This window comes from Rhincodon typus, chromosome 18 (genome assembly GCF_021869965.1).
Source record: "Rhincodon typus isolate 14 chromosome 18, sRhiTyp1.1, whole genome shotgun sequence".
NCBI classification, from domain to species: domain Eukaryota; kingdom Metazoa; phylum Chordata; class Chondrichthyes; order Orectolobiformes; family Rhincodontidae; genus Rhincodon; species Rhincodon typus.
Window position 1 is genome coordinate 6,447,185 of NC_063349.1, and position 10,146 is coordinate 6,457,330.

A 10,146-nucleotide genomic window follows, 5' to 3' on the forward strand; every position below is an offset into this window, starting at 1 on the left:
GGAAGAGGAGAGAAAGGAGAGAGGAGGGGGGAGAACAAGCTAAATTTGAACACCAGAAAATGCTGAGGAGAAAGAAGGTAATATTGTCTGATCGCACAGAGAATGACTTTCTGTAGACCTAACAATTTTACTGTTACAGCCCGTGTCCTCAGGGACTTCTTCCACTCCCTTCTTTCTTTACAGAACGACATCCTTCCTATAGGAGAGACAGACATTTCCTCTTCCTGTTACTGCCTTTGAACAGAATCAGATTTCACTGACCGCTTTCCAGAACAAACTGTCAAAACGGAAGAGGTTAATTTTCTGGTAAACCACAACTGCACGGTCATGTTGTTGAGTGAAAGGGTGAAGGGGCAGAGTCAAAATTCAAGTGCAACTTTGCAACACATCACGTGAGTTTATTAAATGAGAAAGGTCTGAGTGGGTGAGCAGTGCAGAGAGGATATGGGGGCGGGGGGGTGGGTGTGGGTAGTGAGGGTGAGCAGTTGACAGAGCAAATCTCAGGAGATGCAGTGAGATAAGTTGCAGATGAGAATCTGTAGAGTCACTGCTACATTCGACTCCCTGGGTTGGAGCATGTTTATGCCAGCTCAAAGCAGGTCTGTGGCACAAACCGCTGGTCAGGCACCAATGATCGGCACTAAACTGGCAACATCGAACTGAGATAACAAGGTGTAGAGCTGGATGAACACAGCAGGCCAAGCAGCATCAGAGGAGCAGGAAAGCTGACATTTCGGGTTGAGACCCCAACATCGAACTGAGATGACTCGTGCAAAAACAGACAAAAACCTTTGGTTGTTTGGGGTGGGGGAGGTGGTGGTTACATAAGGCTGATCATTGGAGCAGAGAAGATAAGGGCTTCACTCAGCATGTAACACCGGAGTGAGGACTCTTGTGAGGGCGCAGTGTTCCTACCTGTGGGCCAGGAGGCTTGGGTTCAAGTCCCACCTGCTCCATTGGTAGATGTTATTGAAAAGATGTTTTATGGTCTTGTTGCACAGAATCTATTTGCTCAGATGTGTGGGCTATCTATAACAAGGGGACATAATCAGGAAATTGGAGTCAAGCCAATCAGAAGCGAAATCAGGAAGCGCTTGTTACAAAAAAAAAGTTCGCAAAAAATGAAACTCTCTCCCCGAGATTGTGGGGATGCTCAGAGATCAGAGCTTTCAAAACAACAATTAGTCGATCTTTACGTCAGAGTACTTGGAAGAAAAGCGAAAAGAAAAAGCGCAGATCAGTCATGGTCTAAGTGAATGGACAAGGTGGAAGATGGCTGACTCCTGCTCCTACTTTACTGGTCCTGGGAGGGTCAAAAAGCATTTCCATTTCCCAGCGCTTGATAAGCAGATAAGAAAAAAGGTGAGTGAGCAATGCTGACGTTGGAGTTAATCTCATCAGGCACTTGAAAGAGGCGTTGGAGAAGGATTTTCAGTTTAGTCGGCCAAGTGCAAATCCTGTTTCGGTGAGCTCGCCTGACAGATCTCGTGAATCAAAGCTGTGAATTATTAGAGCGTCTCATCATGCCCCTTCAGACAGAGCCTGAGCTCGACATACCAGTGAGCACTCGGAGAAGGATTTTTTGGGAGGCCGTACAGGTGGGGGTTGACCCTGGTCCCACTCCCAGAAAGCCATAGAGTTGTGCTGGACCAGGAGCCTTTCTGCTGGCTAAAGGCAAGAAAGGACAATGCAGAATATGTGAAGGCAAGAGAAAGAACAGAAGGTGATAAAGAAAAGAGGCACAAAACACAAAAAGCAAAGAAAACCATCTTCAAATTAGCATCGATGATGAGCAAAGTTTCTAAACCTGATGGATAAATTCTGGTGAAATGCGGGTGGCAGGTAGAATTGACCTGGTAGGAGTCTGATGAGACTGTGTGCACAATTTTGCTGTCAACTGTTGACTTTTTTAAAAAAAAATTTAACGTATTTTTGTAATCAACCTGTTCAGGTGTCATTACACACCTCTGCAGTAGGTAGGACTCGAATGTGGGCTTCCCAGTCCAGAAGTAGGGACACTACCACTGTGCCACAAGAGGTCCACAAGCCAACTGTTGATAACAGAGTCCCTGTATTAGGGACAGGGCGTGTATATCAGAAGTAATTTCTGAGTTGTATGCACTAATTCTTGCTCCTAAGTGAAAAAGTAGCAGGTTTAGTGAGCCTGTACCCAGAATACTGTCTGTAGTTTTGATGTCCTTACCCAAGGAAGGATATACTTGCCATGGGAGGAGTGTAACAGTGACTGATCCCAGCATTGTCCTGTGAGGAGTGTGGGCCTACGCTCTCTATAGTCTAGAAGATTGAAAGCTGATCTTATTTCAGCATACGACCTTCTTACAGATTGAGAGAGTAGGTGCAAAAAGGGTTATCAACAGTTGGCTTGTGGTCCTCTTGTGGCACAGTGGTAGCGTCCCTACCTCTGGTTTGGGAGGAGTAGTGGGGTGCAGGTCTCAGAAGAAGGGGCAAACTATTTAAGGCTTAGACGAGGAGGAATTTCTTCACCCAGAGGGTGGTGAATGCTTAGAATTCTTCACTCCAGAGAGGGCCAGTCACTGAGTGTCACTTCAACTCAGAGATCAGTCGATTTGTAGACACAAAAGACACTGGATCTGGTCATAGCAGGTGAAAAGGGCTGTCAGGTAGAAGATCAGTCACGATCTAGTTAAACGTTGGTACAGGCTTGATGGGCTGAATGGCCTGCTCCTGCTCCTATTCCCATGATCCCATGGTAACTCCCACCACAAAAATGGCAGCTGACAATCTACGCTCACATGACGAGATCGTGAAGATTTTCTGACAGCCATGCAGCTATCCTTTAGAGCAAGTGCAGTGTTTTTAGCTGAGCTGCTAACTATCTCACAAACTACTTCCCAGTCTCTCTGTTACTGAAGCCTGCAACCCTCCTGGGTACGTGTCACATCCCATTCCAGCCTTTCCGTGTAGAGCTGCCAAGTTAATGCCAATTGCTGCCCAATTAGGAGCATGTTCTGAGCAAGTGCTCACTGGGGATTAGACCAATACTAACCAAATTAACTGCATGTTGCATTTTACTGTCTGGGAATCGGAGGATACTTGTTAGTAGTCTCTAACAAAATAGCCTCTCCTCTAAACCAGCAGTTACCAACAACTTAACTGTTTATACAATACAGGAAAAAATAGAATGTGTCCTCTACACTCTGGGGTGGGGCTGTCAGTATTCCATGATATAAACACATTCAGCTTTCAGGACTCAATGGTACCTTCAACTTCTCAGAACATGGGGATATGTCAATCTGTCCTTAGACTCAGCGCTCGTCCTATAATCATCAAATGTTGATTCTGCATTCTCCAAATCTTTGAATTCACTTCATGGGGAGAACGTCCCTAAGCCCCTGGGAAAAGGTGCTAAAGTAGAAATAGTGCCGTGTCGACGTAGAACATGGGTTAGACTCCATCCGGAATTCTTTGCTCAATACCATATCTGAGGAGACAGCTCCATAGTCCCCACCAATTGACATAGAGACATAGGTAGAGGTGATTCAGAAGATTTTTGCAATCACTTTCCCTATGGCGAACAGCAGGGAGATCCCTCAGCAGTTAGTGCAATCAGTCTTCTCTCTTTTTGGAGTCTCAGTTGAGGAGATCCTTGAAGTGCTTGGGTGGTGATGAAATACAACATTGTCCTCACTTTGTCAGCACAGCCTTTGGTTAACTGAGAACATAGTGTTTGCAGTATCAGGTCCATTTATCTTCATCATCTTCAACAGTGGCCTTCCCTATGGGATGTTGACCGATGATTGCACAAAATTGAGAACGATTTGCAATTCCCCAATAAAGCAGTCTGCATCCAATCCCAATTTGGGCTGACATGTGGTAAATAACAAGTGGTAAGTGGTCAGCCCTATTTGTGACTCCTCAGATACCAAAGCAGTTCATGTTCAAATGCAACAAGATCTGGACAATATCTAGGTCTGGGTTGACAAAGTGACAATTCGCACCACACAAATGCCAAGAGACAATCTAACCACCATCCCTTGACATTCAATGGTGTTACCATCACTGAAACTCCCATTGTCAACATTCTGGGGGGTTACAACTGACCCGACAGGCAACTGGACTCACCTTATAAACACAATGTCTACAACAGCAGGTCAGATGCTTGGAATCCCGGAACAAGTAACACATTTGCTAACTCCCCAAATCCTGTGTATCATCTTCAAGACACATGTCACAAGTGTAATGGAATACTCTCACTTGCCTGGATGCGTGCAGCTCTAAAAACGCTCAAGGAGTTTGGCACCATCAGGACAATGCTACCTACTTGATTGGCACCACATCCACAAACATCCACTCCCTCCACCACCGATGCTCAGCAGCAGCAGTGTGTACTATCTACAAGATGCACTGTAGAAATCTAAGAAAATGATCCTCAGACAGCACCTTTCAAACTCTTGACCATCTCGGTCAACGGCAGCAGATACACTCAGGACTGGCACGTGAATAATCAGGGATCAAGCTGGTGTGAGGTCACTTTGGGTCATTGCACACCAAGGGCACTCTGGGTCATTGCAGGCCAAGGGCACTCTGGGTCATTGCACACCAAGGGCACTCTGGGTCACTGCAGGACAAGGGCACTCTGGGTCATTACAGGCCAACGGCACCCTGGTTAATTGCAGGCCAAGGGCACTCTGGGTCACTGCAGGACAAGAGTGCCGGGGACAATGTTGGGTGGGAGCACTCAAAGGTCACTGTGGAATGAGGACTCTTATAATTACTGTGTAACAAGAATGGTAGAAGGTCAGTGCAATGAAAACATTCCAGAAGATCATGTACCTCTTTCAAATCATTATCCAGTGTCAGATGTTCGGAATGCTGCCGAAGCCGGTCTTTCCTTCGCTGCTGCGCTGTGGCGCTCCGGTTGGCCCATCGACTGCGGATATGGAAAGAATGACAAGAGAGTTTTAATAAATGGCCATTAACAACACCCTGTAATGTAGAAAAAGAACAAGAGCTTCATCTAGCTAAACCAAGACTTACTCCAATTCATCTCGCTAAACCATGACTTACTCCAAGGAAAGCCATCTGTTTGAATGGCAGTGTGGCCTACAGTCACTGGAAACAGTTAAAGCAGCAGCATGGGACTAAAACTGGCCTCAGTGTTCCCAGATGAGGACAGCAGGAAGAGGATGGGATTGGGATCCACCATGCCTCCCAATCCTGATGACTCTTTGGCATTTATCTGAAAGGATACAATCACTCTTGTTGGGGGAGGCTGAATTGCCACCTTCTAACAAAGCCCAATATATGAACGACACTATGAAGAAGCAGGAAGCTCTGACTGTGTCACAAGCTAATGAGATACATCATTTGTCATTGCAGGAAGGGATGGCATCCTCTCGCGGCCTTGTGGCAAGATGGAGCCACGGGAAGATGTTTCCAAAATAAAGTTACTGCTTTTCTTCACCTCAGCAGACTCTGTAATATTTAGGAGCACAGCCAGGCCAATAATATTACAGCCATAATTATGTTGCTCCCCAGCAAGAATTCGGAAGGGAGGGGAAGATTTTAGGAACAAGTTAAAAATACTTGATGAATGGTGGTAACTGTGTGCTGCATTAAAGAACGACACAGGGAAATAGTTTGATCACCAGAACATGCTGCTGTAAAAGGTCATTTTTAGTGGATTCAGTTACCACTTTGACAAGGTTAATTAAGAATCATTAGACACACTCAAAGAGTCACCCAGGGCAGAAGGTTAAATCCTCTGCAGCTCCATTTTCTTTCGAATATAGACTCCTGACTCCACCCGACGTCCCCTCCACTCTCTACACTGAATCTACTGTTCAGGGCTGTAAGGAGTGTGCAATGTGTAGCCCACTCCTGTAACATTGCTGAGAAAATACACATCCAACCCTGACCAGACTTACACAGAAACCATTCAGCCCCCTTCCTCCCTGATTTGCAAGTGGCCAAGGGCAAAATTCTCAAACTTAAATGTATTTAAACTATCATCTTTAAATGCGGGGATACCAGAACAGAAAGATGAACTTAGCAGAATGCTGGGGCCTAAGATGATGTATCACTCCACGTTATTACTTATTCACCCCAAATTATTGATTATCCGCCCACACCTCATCTTACCTTCCCGCTAACATGTGGATTTCTATTGCTGTGCTGACAACCCAGCTCCAATCCACCAGCTCAACTGATGTTGGGGCCAAACTAGAGGATGTGACTGCTTGGGATAAAGTTGGAATATGTAGAGCTTCTGCAGGTCATTCAAGGCCATTCAGCCCCTCAGCTCTACTTTCCCATTCAGTTAGATCATGCCTGATCTGCACCTTAGCCCACTTCCTAGCCCCTTGCTCCATATCGCTTGATGCTTTGAACTAAAAAATCTAAATTACCACTGATTTCCAGGATCCACAGTGGTCAGGGAACAGAATTTCTGACTTCTACCTCTCTTTCTTTGACAAGGTGTTTCCTGATTTCCTCCCTGAATGTTCCATCTACAACCTGAAGATTAGATCTTCTTGTTCTGGAAACCCTGACCGGAGCAATTTTGTTTATTTGTTCAAGGAAGGTGGGTTTTTCTGGCTGGACCAGCTTTTATTGTCCATCCCTAGTTGCCCTTCAGAACGTGATGGTGAGTTGCTACAGTCCAGGAGCTTAGGTACACCCACAGTGCTGTTAGGGAGGGAGTTCCAGGATTTTGACCCAGCGACAGTGAAGGAACGGCGATATATTTCCAAGTCAGGATGGTGAGTGGCTTGGAGGGGAACTTGCAGTGGTAATGTTCCCATTATCTGCTGCCCTTGTCCTTTCAGATGTAGCTATGGGTGTTGCTTTGGGAGCGTTGGTGAATTTCTGCAGTGCATCTTGTAGATAATATGCATTGCTGCTGCTGAGCGATGGTGGGGATGGAGTGGATATGGTGCTAACTAAGCAAGCTGCTTTGTCCTGGATAGTGTTAAGCTTCTTGAGCATTGCCGGAGCTGCACCCATCCAGTCAAGTGGGGAGTATTCCACCATGCTACAGACTTGTGCCTTGTAGATGGTGGACAGGCTTTGGGGAGTCAGTAGTGCTTCTGAGTGAAGTGGTTATAGCCAGGCCATGGAGTGAGAACTAATGAACATTGACATCTGATCACTGCAGGATTTATAGACACTGGCCTACCCACTATATTTATATGGTGAGTCCAGTTCAGTTGCTGGTCAATGCTAACCCTCAGAATGTTGTTTGAAGGGTATTCAGTGACAGTTTCAATCAATAGTAATTGAAATATTCTGTGTGAACGAGGAAAATACAACTGTACATGATAGGATCCACACTGCTGAGCTATAAAAAAACAACTTCTGTCTCGATCTATTATCTTGTCTAATACATATAGAAGAAATAAACGTTTTGTAAACATTATGGTATACTCACTTGTTATTAGTTGGGCCTGCTGACAGTACATCAGACTGGAGGTTGGGGAAGAATCCTTGCTCGTACTTGCCCTGTCCGATCTTCATATCTAGCAGGTGTGGGTGGATAGCAGTGTGGTCAATCTTCACCAGGCGCTGCTCAATGGCTAGGGCTGTGAAATACGACAGTAACACTATAAAACAGCCCTTATAGACAAGTATGGAGCAAACAAAAATAAACACCTCTAACTATTTTGGACAATGTCCAAATCTGAGATGAAAGGAAAAAACACACAATTCAGTGACCATCTCAACAATGTTATTATTTTGGGGGAGCATTCCAGGTCTTCAATACTTTTTGAGTTCAGTCAGGGTGATACACAGATAATCATGCACAGTGCACTGGAAACACTCAGTGAAGGGACAGCGTTGAGTAATATTGTCTCTTTTCTTTTAGAGGTAATGTGTTATCTGTAAGCTTCAAACTAAAAAGGTAACTGGTGGATCTTATCATCACCAGTAAAATAACAATCTATTGGTGAGTGTAGCGTCCCTTCAATCAAAACTTAGAATAGCAGCACTTTAGCAGCAAGGACTGGATGAGACCATGGCGGTTAATCTGTAAGTGGGTCTTTATAAACCAAGGCCAAGTGACTGAATGCGAAGTTAGCTTACAACATTCTAGAGTCAATTGTTCTTCCGCCCCAGTCAATACTGTGCAATCGGGAACCTGGACTGTATTATAACATAGGACCTGGTGCAGCCAAAAAAATGCCAGCGTTAGTTGTGGTACACAAACTGTGCAGCGAGTCGCATTCAGTGAGATCAAGGGTAGTTATGCCTATGTCACAACACAGTTTCAGATTCAAGGGAGTATTGTACAAGAATGTCTCAGGTTTAATCCATAGTGCTCCTGAGTGAAGTGATTATAGCCAGGCTGTGGAATGGGAACCAACGAACATTGACATCTGATCTCCTGGCTCAGGGGCCTGAGCGTTCCTGCTTCAGATTCAACTGTGCCACCTCCCACTGGAAAGGTGCACGGATGGAATTCAGTCTTGCCTGAGACTTGCTGGAAAGATCTCAGAGACACTCACTGTCAAAATTAGCCACTTGGATTGAGGCACTGACACTCTCCAAATACACTGCCACCGAGAAGGATAAAAGCAGTGGACACTTGGAAACACCACTGCGTGTAAGTCGCTTGCCAACCTGACTTGGAACTATATTGCTGTTCCTTCACTGCCACAAGGTCAAAATCCTGGAACTCCTTTTCTACAGGCTAAGGACCTCAGTGGTGCAAAAAGGCAGCTTACTAAGAACTCCTCAAGTGCAGTCAGGGATAGGGATTAATGCTGTCCTAGACACAACTCCTACATCATCGGTGTGATTCGTTTCTAGGAAAGGTCTGCAAGAGGCTACAGAACTGGGAAAGTTCTTACAGTGAGCTGGAGAAAGAGCAGAGGAATACATTGGGAGTTTGCTGGTTTATTGAGAGCCTGGTTTCATGGAATCAATTCAGACAGATCCCAACGTGACATTAGGGGATAAAGCTCTTTTCCACTCATTACTGGAACCAACCCAGAGCTACAGGCTCTTTCTCGATCACAACCTTCCTCACCCAACCCCCTAACCCTGTCCCCACCTTAGAATCCCTGGCTAGAATGAGTGAACTGACTGTAACTTGTATCTAACAGAGGGAGCATTACTTTTCATCTAATCTGTGCTGTTCCTCCACTTGGATGGTGTTGATGCAGGGGCCAGCATGATATGTGCAGGGGAGGGTGGTGGTCAGAAGGCATCTGGGATCCTTTCCTTTTTCAGCCAACATGCAGAATATAGAAGGTTCTGGGACCACGCAAAAGCATTGTTGACTGATTGAGGCACATTTGGACTGTTGTGTGAAGTTATGGTCATCATACTCTGGAGGTGAGTTGAACAGTAGGATATGGTTACATTGTATGACTGTGTGTGTGCATGAGTGTCTCTGTATGTGCACGCAACTGTGTATGCATCTGTGTGTGTGCGCCTGTCTGACTATGTATGTGTGTATGTCAATGCATTCTGTCTCTGTGTGTGTGTGTGTGTGTGTGTGTGTGTGTGTGTGTGTGTGTGCGTGTGTATGAGAGAGAGAGAGAGAGATTAGATGGTGCTGAGGTTGTTTTATTTGGGCTTAGGGCTCACTGCCAGGGCACGTAACAATGCAGAGATTCTTCAAGCTGCAGGCCGAGACCGGGAAAGTGGGATTCGGTTTGTTTGCTCCTTGCTGGCTGAAACGGACATGATAGACTGAGCAGTCTGCTCCTTTCCTTTACATTTCGGTGATGTGACAATAACAGCTGCAAATGTAAATGGGGCAAGTGCTGCAAAAGCACTCAGACACCGAGAGAAGTCACACAACACACTGCAACTTTAATTACCGACAGGCCCCAGCAAATCGAATGCTCGACCTGAATAATTCATCACTTAACTCGTTGTACCTTAAAAGTCTTTGAAATTAAACCTTAGAAACAAGGTGTAATTATTTTCAATCCAAGGCAAAGGGGCTAATGGCCCAGTTATTGCATTTAGATTTGGAAGCACCAAATGGTCATTTCTGTTGTGGGTCAAACTGGCAAGTTTTTGGGGTAGAGATAGTAGGAACTGCCGATGCTGGAGAATCTGAGACAACAAGGTGTAGAGCTGGATGAACACAGCAGGCCAAGCAGAATCAGAGGAGCAGGAAAGCTGATGTTTCGGGTCTAGACCCTTCTTCAG